This window comes from Nicotiana tabacum, chromosome 22, assembly GCF_000715075.1.
Source record: "Nicotiana tabacum cultivar K326 chromosome 22, ASM71507v2, whole genome shotgun sequence".
Taxonomy (NCBI): domain Eukaryota; kingdom Viridiplantae; phylum Streptophyta; class Magnoliopsida; order Solanales; family Solanaceae; genus Nicotiana; species Nicotiana tabacum.
In genome coordinates, this window is record NC_134101.1 from 223,008,147 (window position 1) to 223,020,476 (window position 12,330).

The window sequence follows — 12,330 nt, forward strand, 5'->3', positions numbered from 1 at the left end:
GCATTGGATGCTCTTTTTAACCTCCCCAAAATATGATGGTTTTGTTGTCTTGGAGAGTGTTTAAGCTACTTCTTCTCAAGAATTTTCTTGGTCAGTTCTTAACGTAATTGCTTTTAATTTCTTAATTATCGGTAACCCTTCGAAACAAAAGGAAAATTAAGCTAGGAGATGACTCGTATTCATAATGTTTTACCTTGGATCAACCCCGCCTTTATATTTCATACGATGTTTTTCATTGAAGAGGATGAACTAGACTTTTTTTATCATCGCACCCAAGGCAAATCAAAACAAAGATCTTCCACCAATATTTTTATTCTCTTGGCCCGCTATAATACTGGTAATAAAGAGATCTCTTTCTTTCCTCCAACACGGTTTCATTTTCCCTTCAAGGTTTCTTTATTTCTACTAGTTTTTAAGTAAGCAATTTGCAGGAAGTAAAAAAGTATTTGCTTTCGAAATCCACTCCTGAAGTCGCGTCACTAAAATAAAGTATTTTCGAGTTATTTTTTGTCGAAAACTCTCCTTCCGTCTTAGTTAGAAATATTAAATTTAGCATTTATTGAGTTGGAAAGATACTTGTAGATTCTATAGCAACACATAAAGTTAGGAAAACTTAGTTTCTTAACTTTGTTGGCCATGTAACGGTTGCTAAATTGTCCGCAGCGCCATTGCAACTACGTTATGCAATGTAATTTGCTCCATAGCACTATAAGAAACAACATTGACAAAGTCAAATGATGTATTTATTAATATTAGTCCTTGTTGTCTTTTTCTCAACTTTAAAAAATAGGGCTCCATGTGACCTATAGGTCACGGGTTTGAGTTGTAGAATCAGTCATTGACACTTACATCAAGGTAGACTGCCTATACTATAGCCTTAGGGTTACGGTCCTTCTCAGACCCTACGCGAACACATCATACTTTATACATCAAACTGCCCTTTTAATAGGTATGTAGTCTAAATAGTCTGAATCGACTAGCTAGCTGTATAATAGAGATCTTAGAGCAATTAAAGAATAGATAGAGAAAAGGATTAATATGAAAGCAAACTTCTTCATATCACAAAGTTTGTCTGATGTCAAGTGGAAGAATCTAATCTAAAATGATAGACAATAAGTGAAGTGCGTACTACACATCTCAAGACTATTATAATTTATTTCGGAATAACCTCGTAAACCAAACGGTCCCTTAATGCCTTACACAAACAGTAAGGGATATAATCTCTAACACTCATTAATTCTTTAATTTCAAGCATGGGATAAGTGAATTTTCTTGATATTTAGGTGAGAGAATTGGTGGGAACAAGAGACTTGATCGGCTTTTCCATATAGAATAACTTTAATCTTGTTCATGTTTTCTAATTGCATGGAATTCCAAACATCATTGACGTATGAATTGCACAATTGTTATATTCGTCTGTCAAATCTGAAACTTGACTTCCATATGATTGTGTTGAATTGTCAAATTAATGGGTAGAGTAAAAAAAGATAGATCATAGTAAAAAGAAGGAAAATTTGTCACGACCCATCGATGGGTCGCGATGGGCACACGGTACCTTACTCAATCGAGTACCAATATAACATATCTTGCATATCATTCTATCATAAGTAAATGAACCGGAGTAAAGCATGAGGGAATATAAACTTATACATATGAAGTACGGGCCTATAAGGCCGGCATGATTTTTTAAATACTCGTACAAGGTCATACAAGTATCTGTATACATGACATCTGTCTACAAGCCTCTAAGAATACATAATATGATAAAGGTCGGGACAGGGTCCCGTCATACCAATCAATACATTTACTAATTATACTGACCAAAGAAGCAACTCCGGAGTAAATGGAGCGCACCGACACCTTCCGCTGAGCTAGTAGCCTACTTGGAGGACTCTCGACCTGTCTATCAGGACCTGCGGGCATGAAACGCATCGCCCGCAGGCAAAAAGGACGTCAGTAATGTACCGAGTATGTAAGGAATAAAAATCAGTGACTAGTAGACATGAGAGAAACATGGAGTAAAAGACTCAACATGTATATCTGAATAACTCTGTGAATTATTTAATATTATAATGTCGTGCATATGCATATAAATGTCATACAATGCATGGGTATATGCGTTCATAACATCATCAAGCCTCAGAGGGCATCTCATCATATCATCTCGGCCACTATGGGCATATCATCAACATATACTAGCTGATTAGGTGGTAGTGTAACCTTTTCCCATATCCCATATACATATATATATATATATATATATATATATATATATATATACATATATACGCGTATATAACACCATCTGGTCATGGGTCAATGTACATGTAAATGAATGCAATGCGTGAGGAGCACGTTAATAAAATCTTTCGGAACGTCATAAGACCATTATGCCTCTGATTAATATCATAAAATAAACTTTACCAACTTACATATTTCTGAGACCCATGAACAGGTGATAGAATAATATGATACATGGGAGAATAGGAATATACACATCTCTAGCATTTCTACGAATAGAGTAATTTATGGAAGTGGTGCATTTGCTCGTTTCACTTGTCCCGTATAGATCATGCCAAAAGAAAGAAGGGATAACCTTAACATACGTGAGTCGATTCTCTTGACAATCCTCTTAACACACGTTAATTGCGACAAAATACGGAACAAGCCGTATGAATCGAAGCAATCACGTTGTTATGCAAAGGAAACCTTGGCCGAAACTTTTCCTTAGAAACTTAGCAATAACGTTTCTATGCAAGGAGATTTTTAGAAAATGATTTAATATTACTATGTAAGGAGGCTTGGACTGTTAGAAAGAATGTTACTATGTAAGGGATATTTGCTGAAAATTTTTTAAATATCATTTGAGCAATACACTTTAAGCTTAAGAGAGGTAACGTTTCATGTTGAACTAAAGAATGTGACCTTTATCTTTAAGTGGGCCCTACGTAGGATGACTAAGCCACTTTAGATGCTCCAAAGTGTGACATTTAGGCAAGAGTTAAAGAGTCATCTTAATTTAAAGTGGGGCTTCCACGTTCTTGCCCTTAGGCTTATCTTAAAGACTTTTTTTTTTTTTATTATCTTATTTAACTAATTAATCCCCATTAACCAATAATCAATCAATTACCCATATAATTAAGAATTATCTTCACCTACTTAAAATACTACTCACTTTTAATACACTTTATACACCTTACTATCATGGTCATGTGGTACCTTGTATGGTACTAGTCCATAAATACCGGGTATTTTAGCTCAGGCCGTATTTTATTCCAAAATATCAAACTTCGACGAAATTCATTTTCTTTGATTTGCTTACCCTCTCACCTTCACGAATTTACTCATTACTTTTTTGAAATAGCATAATGCTTATAATCTCAAAATAATCTCTTCCCGAACTTACATCGATTAACTTACGACGAAATTTTAATGTACAAAAATGCGGGACGTAACATCTCGTAACTATTGCTACCTTCTTTCATGCAGCTTGTACGATTATGACCTTGTAAGTGCGCCTATACGACTCTTCTCTCCTTTTTCTTCCGGATTTAATCCAATCTCTAGGCCTTAATTTGTGAACATATACAGAGCTTGACAAGATGCCCCTCTAGGCATCTATAGGTATACTAAAGTTCTTCGCCCGATACTTTGTTGAACTTACAAAATATTGTTGTACCTTATTTCATAGATCTGTTTATCCATCTGTATGACTTTACTGCATCAAGATAGGTCATACTATACCGTTACTCTTACTTTGATTTATCATTGCTGAGGTTTGCTACCAATTTCCAGCTTACCCTTATTGCTTATCTTATATGCATAAGTCTAAGTCATTTAATGTTTCCTCATTATTGTCCATCTTAAGAGTGACGACCTAACCTCATTTTATATGTTGTAACTTTTATCAAACCATTGTTGATTCACCTCAATATCGATCAACATTCCATCACTGATAACTGAAACTTCTTACATAATATCTTGCCACTAGGGCTTACATCTCATTGGGAATATCTGAAGTCATTAGACCGACCCACCTAGGGGGGATACCATAATTTTATAACCGTATTTAAGTATCCCAATGTGATTTACCTTACATGGGTATTTTAATCCCGTACAATTCATGAAATCCTCTTCAAATCATTAATCAATCGAAGGGCCAAACGTCATCCTTTACCCGTCACAATTATACCCCCATTTTACTGCCAGGGCAGCATTCCATTTCTTCCAAATGCTACTAGTCTTAGACTACTTTGGGTTCATTCAGGCTATACTGAGCTTTGTATAACTTAGAGAAACCACAGCTCTCTTGTTTTCCTGGGCTTAATCCCGAGGAATTATCAATTTTAGTCACCTTCTCACATGTCTTTTCTTATCTTTACTCCTGTCTTCCTAAAACCTTGTCGCTCCACCATACTTTAGCTTGCGACTGATTTCTTTATGCTTTTTTGGAACCTCAAGCGAGACATCACATCGTCTCAAACTCTTCTTTACTATTTTAACTAAACCTCTCGATACCTAGAAACCATAGGCTTGAAGGTATGCCACTATCGATGCCGCTATCGATACTAAATCCCAGTGCCTCTAGCCTTCTATTCGAAGTATGGACTATTCCCAATCTTCTACATTTGAGTATCTCGTACGTTGTTCATTTTTACCTTACTTACCTTAAAATCTCGCATCACATATTCTATCTCTTTCATGACCTCCCTTCTTCATTGGTATAATTCATATCAACGACTTGAAGCTCTATTATAATACTTTCACCTTTGGTGCATACACAATCCGGTGAGAGCTTCATACTGACTTCTTATGCCGTTATAGAATATGGCTACTATACTATCTCTCATGTACCTCTGATATCTAAGAGTGATTATATAAACGACCTGGCCGGTCGTTTCATGATTTACTGCTTCGTTTTTCCCATTTCTACTTTTTTATGTCTTGTTCAGCTGTATTATGTGGTATTGGGTTGGTTGGTTCGGGTTCAGAGTGGTTTTGTAGAGGAATGAGACACTTAGTCTCTTAAGTTGGTCATTTAGTTGGAAACGTCAACCGGAAGTTGACATGTCAGTAAATAATCTCAGAATTTGGTTTTTATGATTCAGATAGCTTCGTGAGGTGATTTGGGACTTAGGAGCATATTCGAGATGTAATTTGGAGGTCCGTGTTAGATTTAGGCTTGAATTGGCGAAATTCGAATTTTTGCATTTTCCGGTTGGTAGTGGAAATTTTGATATCGGGGTCGTAATGGAACTCTGGAAATTGGAGTAGGTCCGTTGTGTTATTTGGGATGTGTGTGCAAAATTTTAGGTCATTCGGACGAGGTTTAATAGACTTTTTGATTGAATTCGGAATTTGGAAGTTTTGAAATCCTTAGGCTTGAATCCGAGGGTGATTTGATGTTTTGATGTTTCTTTGAGAATTTCGTAGGTTAGAACAAGTTTGAATGATGTTATGGGATATGTTGGCATGTTTGGTTGAGGTCCTGAGGGCCTCGGGTGTTTTTTGGATGCCCAACAGGACATTCTCGGACTTGAGGAGTTAGCAGTTTTGCTGGTATTCTATTGCAGACGTTTTGCTCGTCGCGATCGCGTGGAGGAGTTCGCGATCGAGTAGGCTTATTTAGGGCAAAGTTGGAGTTGTTCTATGCAATCACAGAGAGGAGTTCGCGATCGCGTATATATGAGAGGTTGTGCTTCGCAAACGCGTGTCCAGGGTCGCGTCCGCGTAGAAGGAGGTGAGTTGGTGTTTAGTGGAGGTGGTTGCTCTATGCGACCGCGTGAGGTAGGTCGCGATCACGTAGGTTTGGGTGGTTGAGGTTCGCGAGCGCGTGGAGGTTTACGCGATCGCGTAAGGTAAGTTGAGGGGCAGTCTACTATTGTGCTTCGCGATCGCGAAGCAGTTCCCGCGATGGCGATGAAGGAAATTTTACCTAGGCAGAATGTTTAACTAGCCATCTTCGCGATTTTTAGGTCATTTCTCACCATTGTTGGCCAGATTTGAAGCTTTTTGAGAGGTATTGAAGAGGGATTCGAAGGCAAACACATGGAGGTAATATTTTTGAATTCAATACTCGATTCTATGATGATTTCTAACTAATTAGACATGAAATTAGTTGGATTTAAAGCCTAAAATTAGGGAATTAGGGCTTGAAATTGGAGAGTGTAAATAGGGTATTTGAGGGGACATTTGAGGTCTGATTTTGATGTTTTTGGTATGTATGGACTCGTGGGAGGATAAGGATTCTACTGATGTATTTTTTCCGGATTTCGAGACGTGGGTCCGGGGCCGAGTTATACCAATTTCGGGATTTTTGATGTAATTTGATTATTTTCGCGTGAGCTTCGTTCCCTTAGCATATATTGATGTTATGGTTCTGATTTTGGTTAGATTCGGGGAATTTAGAGGCCGAATCAAGAGGCAAGGACGTCGCGGGCTAGAGTTTGGCTTTGCTTGAGGTAAGTAACGCTTCCAAACTTGGTTCTGAGGGTTCGAAACCCCGAACTATGTGTTCTATGATTACTATTGAGGTGACGCAAATGCTAAGTGATGGGCTTGTGGGCGTGCACCATGAGAATTGCTGCCTGGACCATTCCATGGCACCGCTTAGTAACTCTTTCTTGTTGATATCCGTGTTACTATCATGTGAATAAGGAAATGTGCTGTGAAATCATGCTAGATATCCTGTTAAGGCTTCACATCGATATTGTTGAGACCTGAGAGGTCGTTTCTTGTTGTCATATCATTTGCTTCATTGATATATGTACTCATTCATGTTTATGCATTTTTATATCATGTCTCAGTCTCAGTTATAATATTTGGCACATCATATCATTGTTCGGGCTAGTTTCATGACATTGTGAGCCCGTGAGCGTGAGACTGGGGAGTGATGACTGAGTGAGGCCGAGATCCTGGTTGTGAGTGACAGTATATGGGATCGGGCTACACGCCGTAACGGTTATTTTGAAGATTATGATAGCGTTGGGGCTGTAAGAGCCTCTCCAGAGTCTGTAACACACCTCCAGTGAGCGCAGTTGATGATATTGAGGGATGGATCTTCCCTGGACATGGATCTTGTCCGAATTATTTATACGTGGAGATGGATCTTCTCCATAGTGCTGGAATGGCCTTCCTCGGTACTGGATGACTGCGGTTAGCAACATATATATTCGGGATGGATATTCCTTAGGTCGGATGGCCATATACAGTACCGAGTGGTTGAGCATTTGTGAGTAGAGGTACATGGAATATTGATCATGCTAGTTGTGCATTGGTACATAGTGAGTTCCTGAGTTTTATACTCCGTATTGTTCAGACTGCATTTATTTATTGTTGAGTTTTTACTTGAACTGCAAGCATGTCTACTTTTCTGTACAGTTAATGATATTACCTGTTGAGATTTGGTTCATCACTACCTGTCAGTCCATAGTTTGGACTTGTTACTCACTGAGTTGGTGTACTTATGTTACCCCCTGCACCTTGTGTGCAGATCCAGGTATCGCGGGTCACGATAGCGGTTGCTGATCATATCAGTTGGAGATTTTCCTTGGAGATTGCGAGGTAGCTGCCTGGTGATCACAGTTCCCCCTTCTCCGTCCTTATCTTCCTCTTAGTACATTTGTTGGATATTCTCAGACTATGTTAGTCTTGTTTATTTCAAACAGTTGTAGTATTTTTCTCATGACTTAGTGACACCCGAGGTCGGGCTTGTATTTCTTTCCGCTTGTTTTGATTTCAACTTTTACCTTTTATCACATTTTTGTTAAAAATATGATTTTGTTTTTTAATTTTTATATGAAATATGGAGAATTTGTAAAAAGTTGGCTGGCCTAGATTCACGATAGACGCCATCATGACCGGCTTGGTTTTTAGGTCTCATGAGTCATGAGCAGGTTTAGTAGAGTCTCACAAATTGGTACGGAGACGTCTGTACTTATCCTCGGGAGGCTGCAGAACCTTTAGGAAAAACTTCACATTCTTGAATTCTTGTCGTGCGAATTTGTTGATTCTGGAACTAAACTTCTGTTATTCTATTTTGTCACAGATGGTGAGGACACGTGCTACCGGTCAGGACGGACGACCACCAGTACCACCAGTTAGGGCCACTAGAGGCCGAGGTCGCACTCGAGGCTGTGGTAGGGGTAGGGGTGTAGCCCGTACAGCAAGTAGGGCAGCACCTGCAGATCCACCAGCTGCCCTAGTTTATGATCAAGCTCCAACGGGGGATGCTCCAGCAGTACCAGCTCAGGCACCGTCAGTGCGTATTGTTATTACGGGTCTCCAGGAGACCTTGGCTCAAATTCTGACCGTGTGCACCAGTATTGCTCAGGCGGTTGCCATTCCTACCACAACAGCCACTTCTTAAACCAAGGGAGGCACTCAGACTCCCGCCGCCCGTACACCCGAGCAGGTTGTTCAGGGACTACAGACACCGGAGGTACCACCAACCCAGCCGGTTTCACCTGCTCAGGATTATATGGTTCCAGTTATGTCTGATGACGAACATCGTTGATTGGAGAGGTTTGGTAGACTTCAGCCTCTGACTTTCAGTGGTGCAGAGGGCGAGGATGCTCAGGGCTTTTTAGACAAGTGTTAGAGGATGTTACGTACAACGGGTATTCTGAAAACTAGTGGGGTCTCATTTACTACTTTTCAGTTTTCTAGGGCTGTCTTTATTTGGTGGGAGGTATATGAGAGGCGTAGGCCTGTTGGTGTAGCACCCCTTACTTGGCTGCATTTCTCTGCTCTCTTCCTAGAGAAGTATGTGCCGCAGTCCCGTAGGGAGGAACTGCGCAAGCAGTTCGAGCAGTTGTGTCAGGATGATATGAATGTGATGCAGTACGAGATGAGGTTCTCTGAGTTGGCCCATCATGTTGTTTGGTTGGTTCCTACAGATAGGGAGAGAATCAGAAGATTTGTGGATGGCCTCTCTTATCAGTTACGGATTCTTGTGACCAGAGATAGGGTGTCTGGTGCTTCTTTTGAGGAGGTGGTTGACATTGCTCGAGAGATAGAGTCGGTTCGCCACCAGAAGCGAGTTGAGAGGGAGGCCAAGAGGACTCGAGGATCTGGTAGTTTTGGTAGTGTCCCTTCACTAGGTCAGTTTCAGCACGGCAGAGGCCGTCCATTCAGATATGCTCAACCAGCCCGTTCGGGCCACCGTGGTGGATCATCTGGCCACGGTTCTCATAGTTCACAATAGGTTCACTCGTCTCTCAGTGCCCTTCCAGCTCAGAGTTTGACTCAGGCACCATCAGTTTAGGGGTTATCTATGCCTGGTTCTTCTAGTGGTCATCCCGGTGCGCGAGGCTCCCTTCAGTCCCCACCGTCATTTGCCAGGATAGGTTGCTTCGAGTGTGGAGATTTGGGTCATATTAAGAAGTTTTGTCCCCGTCTTATGGGAGGTTCATCTCAGTAGAGGAGTCAGCCTTCGAATTCGGCACCAGTTACTTCCCCACCCGTTCATCCAGCTCGGGGTGGAGGTCAGTCAGCTAGGGGTCGCCCTAGAGGGGGAGGTCGATCAGGTGGTTGTCAGACCCGTTTTTATGCCCTCCCAGCCAGACCAGCTGCTATTGCTTCAGATGTTGTGATTATAAGTATTGTCTCAGTCTGCCACAGAGATGCCTCTATATTATTTGATCCTGGTTCCACTGTTCCATATGTGTCATCATATTTTGCTCACTATTTGGATACGCCCCGTGAGTCTCTAGTTTCATCTGTTCGTATATCTACTCCGGTAGGCGATACTATTATTGTGGATCGTGTATATCGGTAGTGTGTGGTGACTGCTAGGGGGTTTGGATACTCGAATGGACCTCTTGTTGCTTAGTATGGTTGATTTTGATGTGATATTGGGCATGGATTGGCTATCTCCGTGTCGTGCTATTCTAGACTGTCATGCTAAGACAGTGACATTGGCTATGTCGGGGTTGCACGGATTGAGTGGCAAGGTTCGACGGATTATGTACCTAGCAGAGTGATTTCATTTTTAAAGGCCCAGTGGATGGTTGGGAAGGGTTTTCTTTCTTATCTGGCCTTCGCGAGGGATGTTAGTGCAGAGACTCCTACTATTGATTCAGTTCTGGTAGTGAGGCACTTTCCGGATATGTTTCCTGTAGACCTGCCAAGCATGCCACCGGACAGGGATATTGATTTTGGTATTGATTTGGTACCGGGCACTCAGCCCATTTCTATTCCACTGTATTGTATGGCACCGACGGAGTTGAAGGAGTTAAAGGAGTAGCTTCAGGAACTCCTCGATAAGGGGTTTATTCGGCCTAGTGTGTCACTATGGGATGCGCCTGTCCTATTTGTGAAGAAGAATGATGGTACTATGAGGATGTGCATTGATTACAGGTAGTTGAACAAGGTCACAATCAAGAACAAGTATCCTTTACCTCGTATTGATGATTTATTTGACCAGCTTCAGGGAGCGAGGGTGTTCTCCAAGATTGATCTCCATTTAGGGTATCACCAGTTGAAGATCAGGGACTCGGACATTCTTAAGACAGTTTTTAGGACCTGATATGGTAATTATGAGTTCCTTGTGATGTCTTTTGGGGTGACCAATGCCCTAGCAGCGTTCATGCATTTGATGAACATCGTGTTTCGGCCTTATCTCGACTCATTTGTCATTGTATTCATTGATGATATTTTGGTGTACTCGTGTAGTTAGGAGGAGCACGCGGAGCACTTGAGAGTTGTGTTGCAGCGGTTGAGGGAGGAGAAGCTTTATGCAAAGTTCTCCAAGTGTGAGTTTTGGCTCAGTTCAGTGGCTTTCTTGGGATACGTGGTGTCCAGTGATGGTATTCAAATTGATCCAAAGAAGATATAGGCGGTTCAGAGTTGGCCTAGATCATCCTTAGCCACATAGATTCGTAGATTTCTTGGTTTGGCGGGCTATTACCGTCGGTTTGTTCAGAGATTTTCATCTATAGAATCACCGTTGACCAAATTGACTCAAAAGGGTACTCCTTTCATGTGGTCGGATGAGTATGAGGTGAGCTTTCAGAAGCTCAAGACTGCCTTGACCATAGCTCCAGTGTTAGTTTTGCCATCAGCTTCAGGTTCATATACAGTGTATTGTGATGCTTTGAGAATTGGTATTGGGTGTGTGTTGATGCAGGAGGGTAGAGTGATTGTTTATGCTTCTCGTCAGTTGAAGCCCCATGAGAAGAACTACTCCGTTCATGATTTGTAGTTGGCTGCCATTGTCCACGCATTGAAGATTTGGAGGCATTATCTCTATGGTGTGTCTTGTGAGGTGTTTACTGATCATCGTAGCCTCCAACCCTTGTTCAAGCAGAAAGATCTCAATTTGAGGCAGCGGAGATGGTTGGAGCTGCTAAAGGATTATGATATTACTATCTTGTACCATCCGGGGAAGGCCAATGTAGTGGCCGATGCTTTGAGTAGGAAGGTGGTGAGTATGAGTAGTCTTGCATTTAATCTTGTTGGGGAGAGACCTCTTGCAGTTGATGTTCAAGCCTTGGCCAATTGGTTTGTGAGGTTGGATATTTCGGAGCCCAGTCGGGTCTTAGCTTGTGTGGTTTCTCGGTCTTCCTTGTTTGATCGCATCAGAGAGCGCCGGTATTGAGGAGTATTGGTGATGACGGAGTATTGAGGATGTAGGGTCGGATATGCATGCCCAATGTGGATGGGCTTCGGGAGTTGATTCTAGAGGAGGCCCATAGCTCGATGTATTCCATCCATCCGGTGCCGCGAAGATGTATCAGGATTTGAGACAGCATTATTGGTGGAGAAGACTGAAGAAGGATATTATGGGATTTGAAGCTCGGTGTCTAAATTGTCAGCAAGTGAAATATGAGCATCAGAGACCGGGTGGCTTGCTTCAGCAAATAAATATTCCAGAGTGGAAGTGGGAGCGGATCATCAAGAACTTTGTAGTTGGACTCCCACGGACTTTGAAGAAGTTCGATGCTATTTGGGTGATTGTGTATTGGCTGACCAAGTTCGCGCACTTCATTCCTGTGTGTACTACCTATTCTTCCGAGTGGTTAGCAGAGATTTATATCCGAGAGATTGTTCGCTTGCATAGTGTCCCAGTTTCCATTATTTCAGAAAGAGGTACTCAGTTCACTTTGCAGTTTTGGAGGGCCGTGCAGCGAGAGTTGGGTACTCAGGTTGAGTTGAGCACAGCTTTTCACCCTCATACGAACGGGTAGTCCGAGCGCACTATTCAGATATTGGAGGACATGTTGCGCGCTTGTGTCATTGATTTTAGAGGTTCATGGAATCAGTTTCTACCGCTCGTAGAGTTTTCTTATAACAACAGTTATCAGTCGAGTACGCGGATGGTTCCATATG